General features: G+C 37.8%; 1 protein-coding gene across 24 annotated transcripts in view; it reads left to right on the top strand.

Moving 5' to 3' along the window:
• TENM3 (teneurin transmembrane protein 3) overlaps positions 1-14,298 on the top strand; it is a 2,512,213-nt gene that overhangs the window by 2,175,466 nt on the left and 322,449 nt on the right. The gene's annotated exons all lie outside the window — the stretch shown is intronic.

Here is a 14,298-nt window from a genome sequence, read left to right as displayed (position 1 = left end):
AAGTAGACAGCCCCGGTCGGCGGTGGGTGCAGAGCTGGCTCTTGCCCGCATTCTGGGACCTTTGCCGGCCGCGTGGAGCCGGGAGCAGATGCGCGGGCGGCGGTGCTGCTCGCGGGCGCCCAGGACGCGGCTCCAGCCCCGGGAGGCGCGAGGCGCGAGGCGCTCACCCTGACCCGCGCTTCGGTGGCTCCAAGCACGACCCAACCCATCCTTCGGATGGCTTAATGGGGGGAGAGGGGCCAAGTAACCGTGCTCGGGAAAAGAGCGGTTTTTCTCTTGCAAAATACTTAGTGTGTCATTTTTTTTTTCCCCCTTTTTTGGGCCAGGAGAGATTTTTTTTTTTTTTTTTTTAATACAGCAGAGTCTCTAAAAGAAATCCAACTTTGCCGTTGTGCTTCCAAGCAGGTTACTCCTGCAAAACTAGTTGAGGGGCCTGGTGGAGGGGTGACTGGGAGAGACCTGGGCACTGCCTCATTAACTTAAAAGATCGTTTTGCCTTTTCTGTGTGTGTTTGCATGAAATACAACAAAGCTCTGTGGCCGCTCTCAGGACGAGAAGTCACGTTTCCTCCCCTTCTGTGGCTGGCGTCTCTATCTCTCTGGAATATCTCAGAAGGGGTGTATATGTACAGAATATATGTGCCTGTGTCACAAAGTCACTCTGTCTTCCCAGAGCCTAATATAATCAAATTCAGTGCCTTAAGATGGTGTAGTTGAAGATTTGATCCCTTTCCACTGAAGTGGAAATACTTTCAGTAATTGAAAGCAGATTCACGTCTGGAATTGTACAAGCCAAGGTTTTCATTTTTAAAATAAACCTTTTGTTCTCTGCTTTTAAATGTTTCAGAGCTTCATCCAGAGACCTCTGTGTGTTAATTGTGAGAGTAGCCCTAAAGAAGGGACATTTTAGAAATACGGCTAACTTAGTAAGCCTCCCTCTCAGTAGGAGAATGTTTTAGTGCAGCATTTACTGTCTGTGCCACACATTCTGGTTTTTTTTTTTTTTTTTTTTTCTTTTCTTTTCTTCCCCCAGCAGATTCCCCGGGCATTAAAATGCAACCGTACTCTTCAAAACCCCAAGGCCCCAAGCAATGTCCATCAGTCTTAAGAGGTTAAAAAACTTGGGAAATTTGGGTGTCACTCCTTTTCTACTGTGATTTACACAACCGGGCGATAAATTTGACATCAAGGATAAAATATGTTTCATATAGAGAGATGCTGGTGATAGATTAACCGATAGGCTGAAACTTTAAAAACATGATTTCAGATTGCTAACCTGGTTTCTCTCTTGTCTTTCGTGGCTCAGTGTTAAAAGCTTTAAAAAATTGGCCATTGAAGACTGAAATTAGGGTGCATTCTAGACAAAGAGGGAGTCACTTGATGTCTTATTAGCTGTGAACACAGACAGGAATGGTGATATGTGGAGAGTGTCACCTTCCTTCTCCAGCACGTGAAATCTAAAATGGATTGTGTGATCAGGGGGAGAAAGTTAGGAGAGTTGTACTTTTAACAACGATGGCTGAGATCAGAGAAAAATAGAAGGGAAGGTTCCAAATGTTTTTTAATTACTAGTTCCTTGAACCTGTTGTGCTGATCATCAATAAGATGTGAGTGGATGCATTTACAGTGTAACATGGGAGTGCGACTTCCTAAAACCTACTTGGTAGCTTTTTGTTTTACCTTCCGTCCTTGTTTTCCTGATAGTTGATCGTTTGAGCGTGTTCAAATAAACATAAAGTGAGTAACTTGGGCATAATTTAGATGATATGCTTGTTAACATTTCTCGTGTACAAGTCCCCTTTTATGAAATCAATATTTAAGACAATTCTGCAAATCTTTAAGGACCCCATAAAATCTGATTACATGTTGGCGGTGTCGCATCACATTTCTTAGAGATCCGTGGCCTAATGTGTGGCATCATAAAATTTAATTTCCCCTTAAAGACTTAGGAAAATAAAGTCATAGTGACTTGCTATGGACTCCTCCAGATGTCTGAATGCTGGTTTTCAGTGTAAGATCCTTGTCTAAACATTTAAACTAACCTTCTCTGTGACTTCTATTTACTATTAGTTTTTATGTCCTTATCTTTTTTTTTTTTTTTTTCCTACTTGGAACGAGAGTGCACAGGATCTCCTGTCATCTGAAATAATACATTCACTTAATCACGGGACTCCTTTCTTTCATAACATAGGAAAGTGGCAAAGGAGGCACTGCCTAAAATACGGTGATCTTGATAATTAATGCCATAAAATAGATTAAAATGCTGTATTCCAGGTATTCATTTCCTTAAAAGGGCCACCAGAATAGCGTTGCTAAGCACCCGTCACTACCGCAAGTAACAGAAAATGACCCAAATTAAAGAACCTGTTCTGCGCTGTATTCTTGCATTTTCTAAAGTGCATTTCAAAAGGTTTAACAAGACTCATTCAATTAGTGGAGAAAAAAAGATCTATTTTCAGCTCTGATCAGCAATTAAGAGATTGGGCTTTGGAACATCAGTCTCTTTATGTTTAGAATTTGTTTTGTTTTCTGGACTTTAAACAATTGTGAAATAAAGATTTTTAACCAAATCCCTTTCTAACAATCCAGAGGCGAAAGCCAAATATAGGACCTTATATTTGTTTTAAATCTTTCCCTGAACGAGTAATTTTTTATTAACTGTTCCTCATGTTAAAAAGTTTAAATTTTACACTAATATGGTGTATGACTTGCCCTACTATGGATTTCTTACTCTCTGTGCAAATGCGTGTATGTATCCGTGCATACCTACGTGCATAGGCAGTTTAAAGCATTGGCTGAAGTTATTATCATTACTCTGTCGTATTCTGGATGTGAGTGCTTTCGTTAAGTCAAACTCTTGAGAAACAGGGTCTTCTTCCGTTAGGGTGTTTGGGTGTTGTGAATTTGGTATCATGAGGGAGATCGAGTTGATATGTCCAAGTGAAAAAGTTAGTGATTGCAGGCAGAAGTTTGTTTGTTGACTGTCACGTAAGCTGTTTTCTTCTGGGTTAGATCAGAACTTCTACATAGTTTTGGCTAAAAACCCATGTCCCAACCGTGAAAGTGTTTAGAATTAGATCTTCCAGTGCCCTGGTTTTTAGTTAATCTGAATAGCAGTCACAAATAAAGGTGGTGGAACTTGCAGGCGGGGAGGGAGAAAGGAATGGAAGGATGGGGAGATTAGAAGAGGAGGAGAAAGAAGCAAGGAGGTTAAGATTCCCAGAGTTTTCGATGAGGATTATTAGCAAGATTTTGCTGTATCACATGGATCTGAAAGAGTCTAAAGCATGTAAGTACACATGTGAAGTTATCAATCCTGAGTGCTCCTTTGGCCACAATCACATTGAAGAGAGTCTATATCCTCCAATTGTGAATATTTTAAAGCCAAAATAACACTTAATTCTTTCTTTAAATAAGGTATTTCACATTAGTAATTCTTTATATTTGCACTTACCAGATTGGTTGGCATTGCAGATTTCTCTAATAAACAATACAGAATAAATGAAATTAATAGGACTCTGGTAATAGTTTTGTCTAAAAATAGAAGTTACTGTGAATACTCAGTCATGTCTAAGGCCTTTTAACCTGTGTGAGTTTAGGTGTTGGGAATGTATCGTTTTTCGACGTGTCAAAAAAAAAATTTTCCCCGTAGAGAATATTAATGGGATATGTACCAGGTATTTGATTATTATATATGTTTTCAGTGGATTTGAAATGGTCTATATTTTAATATTTAAGAAACCGGTTGTTTTAAAATGTATAGGTAGATTTTAGTTACAGACTCACCTGTTCTGTTACAGATCCTATGTGTTTAAGTTCTGAAATATTTGCTCTTAATTTTTACTACAGTGGGGTGAGAATAACCACCTCTTCGGTATCCCAGAAATAGTTTATGGCACGCGTATACCGACGTTAAGTTCATTTCACAAGGGAAGGATCAAAATTGAAACGTACACGCAGATATTTGAGCGTACATCACATCTAAATAATAGCAAGATTTGGGGAACCATGTACTACAGGATTGAAAAGAAAAAGTTCCTCTCAAGAGTTATTTTCCTCTCTTAACATTAAATACTGTTTCACATAAACATCTTGTTTTGTACATTTACGAGGCAAAGTGGATTATAGAGGATACCAGAATGGCTAATATAGAACTAATGTCAAAAAGTGCTTCAGTTTATTTATTTAAATATATATTATAAATTAAATGTATATTATATATATTATATATGGATATCTATCTATCTATATATATATATCAGCCTAGAATATTCTAAGTTAAAATGACATGTGGGAGTTTTCATGAATTTTTTTCACGTAAGTTTCTGCACGTTACCTTTTCTCTGTAGTCTTCAGCTGTTTCCTGCAGACAGAGAGAGAGGACCTGCTATCTAGAGACCTGTAAAATGTAGCCTGGAACTCTTTTTATGCTTTTTCTTTTAAATAAAACAGAATTACCGTATATAACAAATTTAACATTGTTAACCTTTTATAATTATTTAACCATTATTTCATTTTACCTCCTGCTTAAAAGTTGTACATTAGTGGGATAGACACCTGGCTGTGCTCTTAAAAGTTTATTTGTCTTTCAATTCCTGTGATAGTAGGGGGCAGTCCATCTCCTTAATTATCTTTGTTCAGGAAAATGCTGAAAGGCCAGGGTAGTTAAACAGGGCCATTTGGATTTGTGAGGTCGAAGTCAGATGCAAGGAAAGTGGTTAAATGCATTATCATCTTATTGAGCCCATCATCAGTAAAGTGACCTTGATGGAGGTGGAAAAAGCCATTTGGCTCTTTTATGACAGCCACCCTGCTTGTTTTATCACTGACAGATTTTTTTATACCGCTTTATCATATTTCCTTTTTTTTTTCTGTTTTCAAAAATTATTTCCTGCGATTGTAGATCATCTGAGGGAAGGTGAACGTTGAATTCAGTTTCTTTTTCATGGCAGTAGTCTCTCCTTCCCAAGTTTACTTCATACATTGATATATCTGAAGATATTCCTTCATTAAAAATTAAGGTAATCAGGCTGACTGACCATTCTGTATTTGCTTTTAAGGATCTTTTAATGATGATGATTAGTCTTTGCAAAGAAGCCGCTATCCTGCTACTTTTGAAATTGTTTTTAAGCTGTTAAGAGGAGAGACTTGCCAACCTCAATTTTAGCGTTGGGAATAATGTTTGTTTTAACAAGTGCCTAAGTATGTTTACTTGAAGGTTATTCAAGTTTTAGTAGCTCTGTTACTGCTGTCTCGAGTCATCACTTTGCTTAAAAAGTTAAAACCAAAAGATTTATAGTTTATATTTCTTAACTTTATGGTCAGTATATCCCTTGTGAGGTATTTTATATCAACTCCATTAAAATGAAATTCTTGCTTAAATATTTGAACAAGTATTGTTCAATAATAGGAAGAGTCTTATTAAACACAGTACAAGATCTAACCTTTTTGGAAACTCCAGCTAGGGCAGTTAAGTGCTGCATACAAGATTTTTGTTTTCCTAGGCAAAGCTGTCAGACATTCCTGATGGGAGTTTACCTTATGCTTTACTTTTTCACTGGCTTCTTTTTTCCTTGCATTTAATCAGAACGAGGTGCAGATCTTATCGCAAGAAAGAAAAAAAAATTGGCCCATTATCAAAATCCCTTGAACACTATCTCAAACCTTATCAGAGATATCGCCTTATCATCTTGCTATGAATTATGTAACAGTAAAATCTAAGGAACTCCAAATCGCTGAAAAGAGTTATGACAGGAGAGGCAGATTTTATTGATCGCCAGGGATTTAGTACTTTAAGGACTTTTTATTTTAAAAACAAACATACTGAACTGAAATATGTTTGAAAGGAAGTATAAACTCACCCATGTCCCCTGACCCTTCCCACTGTCAGGGCCTAAGCTCAGGCTCTTTTCATCCTGTCCTAGGACTCCTTTGTTAGCCCTAACCTGGTCTCCCGGCCTCGGTCTCATCCTTCATCCAGCTCCCAAACTATCATCACAGTTGTCATTCCGAATCACAGCTGTGACCGTGGCACAGCCCTGCGTAACGTCTTCATTAATTAGGTTTTTCGGATCAAGTCCAGATTCTCTAGTATGCTTCCTCTGGCTTTGCATGATCCCACCTCTCCCTCCATCCACGCAGCCCTACTTGAACATTTTCCCTGTAGTCCGTGCTCCCTAAGCCCTTCCTTACTGTGTCACAGATCTTTCAAGAGCCAACTTCTGTGGCATTTTGTGTCTGAAGGCTTCATCGACTGCATCCAGCAGAGCTGGCTACAGCTTCTAACCCTCAGTAGCACCTGGTCCATGTTTCCGTAGTGCACTTAACACATTGTACTATAATCATTTGTTTACAGGTCTCTCTCCCCCACTAGGGGGACAAGTTCCTTCAGGTCACAGCTGTGTCTTATTCATCTTCAAATACCAGCGACTCACCGCAGTGCTGAGAAAACAGTAGTTATTCAATAAGTGTCTGTTGAAAGCTTCTAGAACAAAGTATATTAATTATACCTTAACTTCCTGGTAATGGAAAACCATCATCATGAACATCAGGTCTATTGTTCTGTGTCCCAGTCTAATAGTTTCCCCGGGAGCCCTTGAGGGCTGAGTGTCCCCAATCTAAGGCATCTGGTAACAGTGCTTCTATTACCATTATGTATCATTTGGGGGCCCTTCCAATCCAAAATGTTTTAGCCATATCATTTCATTTTATTCTCCCAACATCCCTTGTAGAAGGGATTTCTCTCTTTTACTGATGGCAAAATTGTTACCTAGGTTATGTTAATTCAAGGTCACACAGGTCTTCGGTGGTAAAAACAAGTACCTGAACGTGGTACTGTGAGTCCAGACCTGTTCCAGAAAGCACATCCCTTTTTGTAAGAATTTTTAATTCCATACGCAGCTCAAGTACAGGTGCAGTTTTTAAGATAGGCTTTTCATTTTCCTCTCTGGTCACGCTGCCTACGTTCACCTCTTATTACGCTGTCATTAAACAGCCAAGGTTATTTTGTTGTTATTGTAATTTTTGTATAAAATAAGAATAGAAAGCTTGTGAGCAAAGACTATTCTCAGAGCTGCTTTGATTAGCTTTCTTAGTTTTGGCCTCTCAGAAAAGCCTTTTTGGCTTAATGCCTTCATTTCTTTGCATTTATGGTCAGGTGAGATTTGGGGGTGGCAGGATTCCAGTAGGTGTTGGATGTTTTGGTGGAGCAAAATGTTAATTTCCACAATTAAGGACTTTTAAAAGGAGCCAGTTGTTCATTGAGTGTAACACTAAATTTGAATAAGAAAAAAATGCTAATATTGCATGCATAGATACATGTGCATCTTAAACATATTGATAAAGATATCTGTGATTCTAATTTTTTTAAAACTGGCAAACATCATATCTAATGAGATTCTTCTAAGTGACTAGAGAAGACGTGTTCTTTAATATGTATTCTTTAATATGACCAACTGGTGCCCGTCAGTGTTTTTTGTCACCAGAGGGTTGATAGATGGGGTGTGTTGGGAAAGAACCCCCATACTCCTGCTCTCTTGACCCATCTCTATTGACTGTAGGAGCAAAAAAAAAAAAAACCCACAAAATTTTAATCAGTTTTATTGACTTGTGAATGTAAGATTAGACATTTTCAGAACTAAGGAGAAGCTCTAGATCACCCAGTCCAGACTACACACATTTTATAAAGTGGAGAAGCAAGACCTGGTAATAGCCAATGTTTATTAAGTGTTTACTAAGTGCTCGTCTCTGTGCCAAACCCTTTATATAGATATTTTATCTCATCTTCAGAACTACTCATGGAGTTAAATGCTCTAATAATCTCTATTTTAAAGATGGGGAAATGGAGGCATAGAATAGATAAGTAAATTGCTGGTTTGAAGCAAAGCAACACACCTAAGGGGAGCTCCTGCCTCCCTTGGGAATGATTGAAGGACCCCACCTCCCTCCCGCAAGAATTTAGCTGGGACCCAGAGCGCCTGACTTCCTTCCAGTCTGCTTTTTGAATCAGAAACTATCACTATGGCATGTTAGAAGACCCAAGATGTAGCAGGCAGTTGATGAAGTCAATATTCTTATTCCCTATTTTAGAGATGAAAAAAATAAGGCTTAAGGAGATTAAGTAATTTGCATTAAAGATATTCATTTACTTAAGTACAAAGACAGGTTGGTCCTAATTCAAAGTTCTATCCTCATTACTGAATTCTGCCCCCAGTTTAAGTCAGATTAGGTTTTGTTTTGACTTTAATCCTAACCCTGTCTCAAAATTAAGTTCTCTTAACTGTTTTAGAAGAGAAAGATGACTATTTCCAACCTTCTGTAAATGTCATCAGTGAATGTTGCAAGTATTTATTTCCATTTGTTCTAGGCAAAGTATTTATCAATAAGAACTTACTGAGGGTATATGTGTTTAGTATCGTACTCTGTTTTTAATATTATTTAGATTTTTAAAAGTGAACCATAATCATAAATGATCGCCTATGCTATGGCTAATGTCCACTCCCTGATTAATATCTAGCAAAGATTAGCATCATTGATTAGAAAATTAGTAGATTATGCCTTTATTGACACTTCTATTCCCTATTTAATGGTTTGTTTATTTAATTGATGGCTAATGCCTTCACTGTTAAAGGCTATTAACACATCAAAATGGTATTTATTGAACCTGGCAAAATGATAAATTATATTTGTGTTTATTCCTTTGTGCCCAAGGCTAATCTGTTGGTGGTCTCTCTCTCTCTCTTTTTTTTTAATAGTTTTGGTCTGCTAAGAACTTCTGCTTAGGAGCCAAACAAATTAGCATGTAAACTGGTATCTGGTTGTGTGACCTTGGAAAAGTTGCTTGAGTTTGAATTGTCCTTGTGAAAGGAGATAAACCAGATCAATGGCTTCAAACTCTGGTTTCTAGTAGAGGTGCTGTAAAATTTCTTCAATGGATTAAAAAATATTGAGGGAAAAAATCAAACTGAAAGTGGTAATAAAACATTCTGCAAGATAAAATATATAATAAATTTTTACATATTATGTTACAGAGTTAGCTTGCTTTTATGTACATGTCCTGCTTCTTCTGTGCATATATTTGCATTTTTTTGTGAAGGTGTCACTGGTTAGGGAATTTGGGGCTCTGTAGTGGCTTTCTTTTTTTTTTGTTAGCTTGCCTAAGGAATAAGAAGAGAAAGCATCTCCTACAGAGGAAATCTGGGGGAAGAGTAGCCTACTCACCAGCTTCCAGGGAAGTAGCTAATGTATAGGGGCCATGTACACTTGCTGATTCCATCTTTAGTTACGTTAGAGACCCTAAAAGTGAAGGGTGGTTGTCCTCATTATAAACAGATTGCTACTCTTCCCATGTACCCGTCATAGTATCTTAACCAAACTACTCTTTTGAAACAGTTTATTTGCAAGACACAGATAAGAACTATTTGTCATACAGGTGTGTCTCATTTTGATCAAATACCAATTTGGCTAGTTTGACTATATACTTCCTTCCCAGGCTTAGCTAACCAACATTTGGCTATTTCATGAAATTGGATCTGCATTCAGAGAGAGAGAGAGAATTTACCACAGTTAAAAATGTTCCGTGAGTCTTTTTCAAAAAAGGCAAGAAGGGGATAACCCCTGAGATGGCCCTTTGAAGGCGGTAATATTCTTCTGGGCGAATTCTGGTATTTTTAAGAGTTAAGTGGCATTACCTTAGAGCCCCCTTTTACATGTCAGGATTAAGGACTGAGCCCCCAAATGGTGTCCTTTACTGGGCAGAACAATTAAATTTAGAAATTTAGAAACTAAAGCTTTATAGTTGATTTTAATGTACAGTTGTTTATTTTAAAAGATTCTGGGACTTTTTTAAACTACTAAGGTCTGTGAGTGTCTGATAATATGTTTGATTTCTTTAAAGTATATTTAAATTTCATGCATATTACATTTCATATGGAAAGCTAAGCTCAATCTTTCCTTTTATGCTTTCAGTTAGGAAGAGGGGATTCAGGTGCCCGGTCTTTCATAAATTGAAAAAGGTTATTTACTTTCACGCTCATATCAGTATAAACACCTGGTTTATTAAAATGCTTATTAATAATATTTATTTCAGTAGTGCCTCAGTTTCTCAAGAGGTAGGCATTAGAATTGTAAACGTATAATATCTTTCCACCTCAGTTGAGGCCAAACATGGGTAGAATTCAATATTAAAGAGTTTTAAAGTATATTCATGGAGAAAGACAGCCGATAGTATCTTTTCATTTAAAAGAATATCTCCTTGTATATATTTTATACAATTCTTTTCTGACCCCCATTTCCAGATATATGTCAATTAGCAATATCAACATATCCACCTCTGAGTTCCTAGGGCATGCTTTAAACTCTATTGAGGTACCTCGTTGGAGGGAGACCACTTGGAGATTTTGTTAATCTCTGCAGTGTGGAAACAGAAAAACTCTGAAACAGAGATAAGTGGTTCCAGTCTGTGCTACGACAATAGGTCACCACCGTGACCTTAGGACAGAGTACCTTAGATTAGCATAATTGATGCTAATTGAATCATTGAATAAAGGTAAATTTGATATAATACATTAAATTACTTCTCTAAAAAATAAATAAATAAATAAATTACTTCTCTATTTCTTAAGTTCACCAAAAAATAAAATTATGTGTGTATGTATGTGTGTGTAGATATCTGTTCTGTTTAAGAGAATTCCTCAGTTACATGTTTTTGTTTTTTTAAGTGATTTAGCCAGTCATCATGCAATCAAACTTCAATGTCTGAGCACCTGGCCCACGTTGCCAGAATAGACATCAGCCACAAAAATAAGCCTGCGTTTACTATAGGCTAAAATATTTGAGGTGGCAGGTGAAGCCCACAGTGAAATCCTGATGTTGTGTGCCTGGGAAGGATGAACAGCATTGTCCCCATTGAGTGGTCCACAGAAAGGCAGACAGAGGGAAGTGGGGGAGAGAGATGAGAATGGTGGCCGTGGTGTTTAGGTATCTCTGTAACATTGGATTTCTTTCAAATAAAGCAAGAGATCTGGAGTTAACAACCTTTTATGATCTGGTTCCCTATGTGCTATTTATTACACAAGTCCTCTTTCCCTGAAATGCAGGTCACTATACTTGGTCGTGATTACTATATAGCATTTTTCCCCCTCTGTGTAATATCAGAATCAACATACAATATTTAACTGTTGCACATTTCAGGAATTTACTGATTTATCAAGCAAAAATCAGTTCCTAAATCTTAACAAGTGAATTTTGTAAGCATTTATTTGAATATCTACTATGTGCCACCTGGTGTGTTCTTTATCGTCCTATTTATAATGTGATTTCGAGTCCATTTAGACTAGTTTCTTTCCATTTATTTACATATATTCAGTCTTTAGTCATAGTGTACTAATTCTACAAACCAGAAGTTTTCTGGATTTACCTATTATAATGCAATCACAGTCATGTTTTATAATTTCTTCCCCATTAGCTTCCCTGTCTTTAGCTTTCCTCTTTAATCCAAAAAGGCAAATTATCTTTCTCAGAGATCTTTTCTCTCTTATCTCCCTCCTACTCAGAAAATAACGTCATATTCATGGCACCATGTCAAGAAAATATGGAGCCTGATGGCTAAAGGGGTAGGATTATGCACAAGTGATGGAGAGGGAGGCATTCTAGGCAGAGGGAGGCACATGAACAAAGTTTCAGAAGTTGGAATGTGTGAAGTATATTTGAAAAGAATATCAAATAATCTACTTGGAACATGAAGTTCATGAAAGAGAATTTTGGAAGCTAAAGCTAAAAAAAGTCGGGGGAAGCCAAGACATGGAAGACCTCGAATTGCAGATAAAAGGAATCAGGTGTTCATCTGGGGTCCGCTGGGGACTTGCCAGAGAACACAGGGACAGAACAGAATGTGTTTGGGGAAAGATCTTTCTTATTGTTGAATGATGAAAGGGAGATTAGCTGAAGGAGAGAAGCCAACAATGGATTTTTCCTAGCAGTATTTTCAATTCGTGGCTTTCTCTTAAATTTCTTAAATATTATAGTTTATGAATGTACACATTACAGAGGCAGGAACTTGTGTTAAGTTTGATCTCCTCTGAGCCTAGAACTCTTCCTGGCACCTGGTGGCACTTGGTGCAGAGTGAACACTTGCTGAATTGAATGAATGAGGACATCCAGATGCAAAAAGAGTCTATGACTTTATTGAGTTGACACAGCTGATCATGACAGACCCAGGACTAAAATAAAAACGAGCTGATGCCAGATTTGGTGTCCTTTTGAGTATGGCACTCTAAGCTGTCATACGGGTCATTTCCCGTACGATACAGCTTCCCCCTTTTCCCTTTTCAACTCTTATCTTAACTTCTCCATCATTTTTTCCCCACAAATGATTGCAGACTACCTCCTGCTTAGGTACTCACTACAGCCTCTCTTGGGCTCTTAATAGGTTGCCTTCACGTCCAGATAATCGTTGGTTAAGTTGTTTATTCTATTGCTTTCTTTGGATGGCAAACTCAATTTAGAGACCATGTCTTCTGTTTGGGTTTTCGTTCACTGTTCTGGTTGGCAGCCGCCCTCCTCTGCCAGGACACTTGTACTCAGAGCACTTTTGTTTGAGCAGGGAAGCTTGTTGACTGCCTAACCTTCAGATCTCTCTTTTGGTCCATGTTCTCCAGAAGTCCCAAACATGCAGTTAAAATTACTTCTGTCAGACTGGAAAGGAACCACTTACATTGACCTGATTTTTTTGTAGTCGTTGAAAAAAACCAGTGAAATGAAATTTTTAAGGGTTACTAGCTCTGTATGAAAGCAATAGTCCTGTGCATTAAGAAAAACAACAACTGGTTTATCATTTTGTCATTAGAAAGCAAAGGGAGGGCAGCCCCTGTGGCACAGCAGTTTAGTGCCACCTACAGCCTGAGGTGTGATCCTGGAGACCCGGGATCGAGTCCTACGTCAGGCTTCCTGTATGGAGCCTGCTTCTCCTTCTGCCTGTGTCTCTGCCTCTCTCTCTCTGTCTCTATGAATAAATAAAATCTTAAAAAAAAAGAAAGAAAGAAAGAAAGAAAGAAAGAAAGAAAGAAAGAAAGAAAGAAAGAAAGAAAGAAAAGGGAAAGAAATCCACAGTGTTACTCTGATTCTGTGAGACCACCTTGAAATAAGATGTCGCATAAAGAGACATAAGAGCGACATAAAGACATTATTGTATGAAGGCTTTACAGAAACTGTGAGGTGACTCACCATCATCTAAATTTTACTCAGAATATTATTATTTTTTAAAGATTTTATTCATTAGAGACAAAGAGAGAGGCAGAGACGTAGGCAGGGTGAGAAGCAGGCTCCTTCCCGGGAGCCTGATACGGGACTCGATCCCAGGACCCCAGGATCATGACCTGAGCAGATGCTCCACCAGTGAACCACCCAGGCGCTCCATTACCCAGAATATTAGTCATCACATCTGTTGCTAGGATATTGCCATACTTTAGTTGAATAGAGCAGTTGGTGGAATATGTTAGCCCAAGTATCTCTTATTTGTGTAAGTCTTTTCCTGAAAAAAGTGCTATTCATTAAGTGTAACAGAGGCTCTTACTGTGATTAATAAAATATTAAGGAATAAATGTTCTTAAATAGACCAAGAAATTGCCACTCTTTTATAAACATTTATAATTGTCAGCAAATCATTAACCTTTAGATTTAGAAATGTTTTCCTCACAGTTGAAAGGATAAAAGCTAGAAACACTGTACTCATGAAATAATGAGTTCCATAAAATATAAAATATTCATCTGTGATTCAAAGGAGTCCTGATATGACTACGCTCGCCAGATTTAAAACTTTTTTTAAGGGGATCCCTGGGTGGTGCAGTGGTTTGGCGCCTGCCTTTGGCCCCAGGGCGCGATCCTGGAGACCCGGGATCGAATCCCATGTCGGGCTCCCAGTGCATGGAGCCTGCTTCTCCCTCTGCCTGTGTCTCTGCCTCTCTCTCTCTCTCTCTCTCTGTGCCTATCATAAATAAATAAAAGAAAAGAAAAAAAAACTTTTTTTAAGAAAATTTTACAACAAATTTAATCTCAAAATGAGTTAAAAGTACTAAAATATGAACCAGGCTTATGCTGAATATGGGAGTAACATAGTCCTACACAGTATTGATTTATAATTTTAAAAGTTATAAAATTACAGAATAAAAGCTTTTTGGCTTTTCATGCTATAGAAAGAGGACTTCGGAGAAATAATATATTTCAGATAGATTCTGTAAGAAAATCATAATTCCATTTTTACTTTGTAATTTTGTACCTTATAACCATTTAATGTCATTTTGTC

The sequence above is a fragment of the Vulpes vulpes genome, chromosome 7 (assembly GCF_048418805.1).
Source record: "Vulpes vulpes isolate BD-2025 chromosome 7, VulVul3, whole genome shotgun sequence".
Classification (NCBI taxonomy): domain Eukaryota; kingdom Metazoa; phylum Chordata; class Mammalia; order Carnivora; family Canidae; genus Vulpes; species Vulpes vulpes.
Note: the sequence above shows the minus strand (reverse complement) of the source record. Positions and strands in the feature narration are given on the sequence as shown.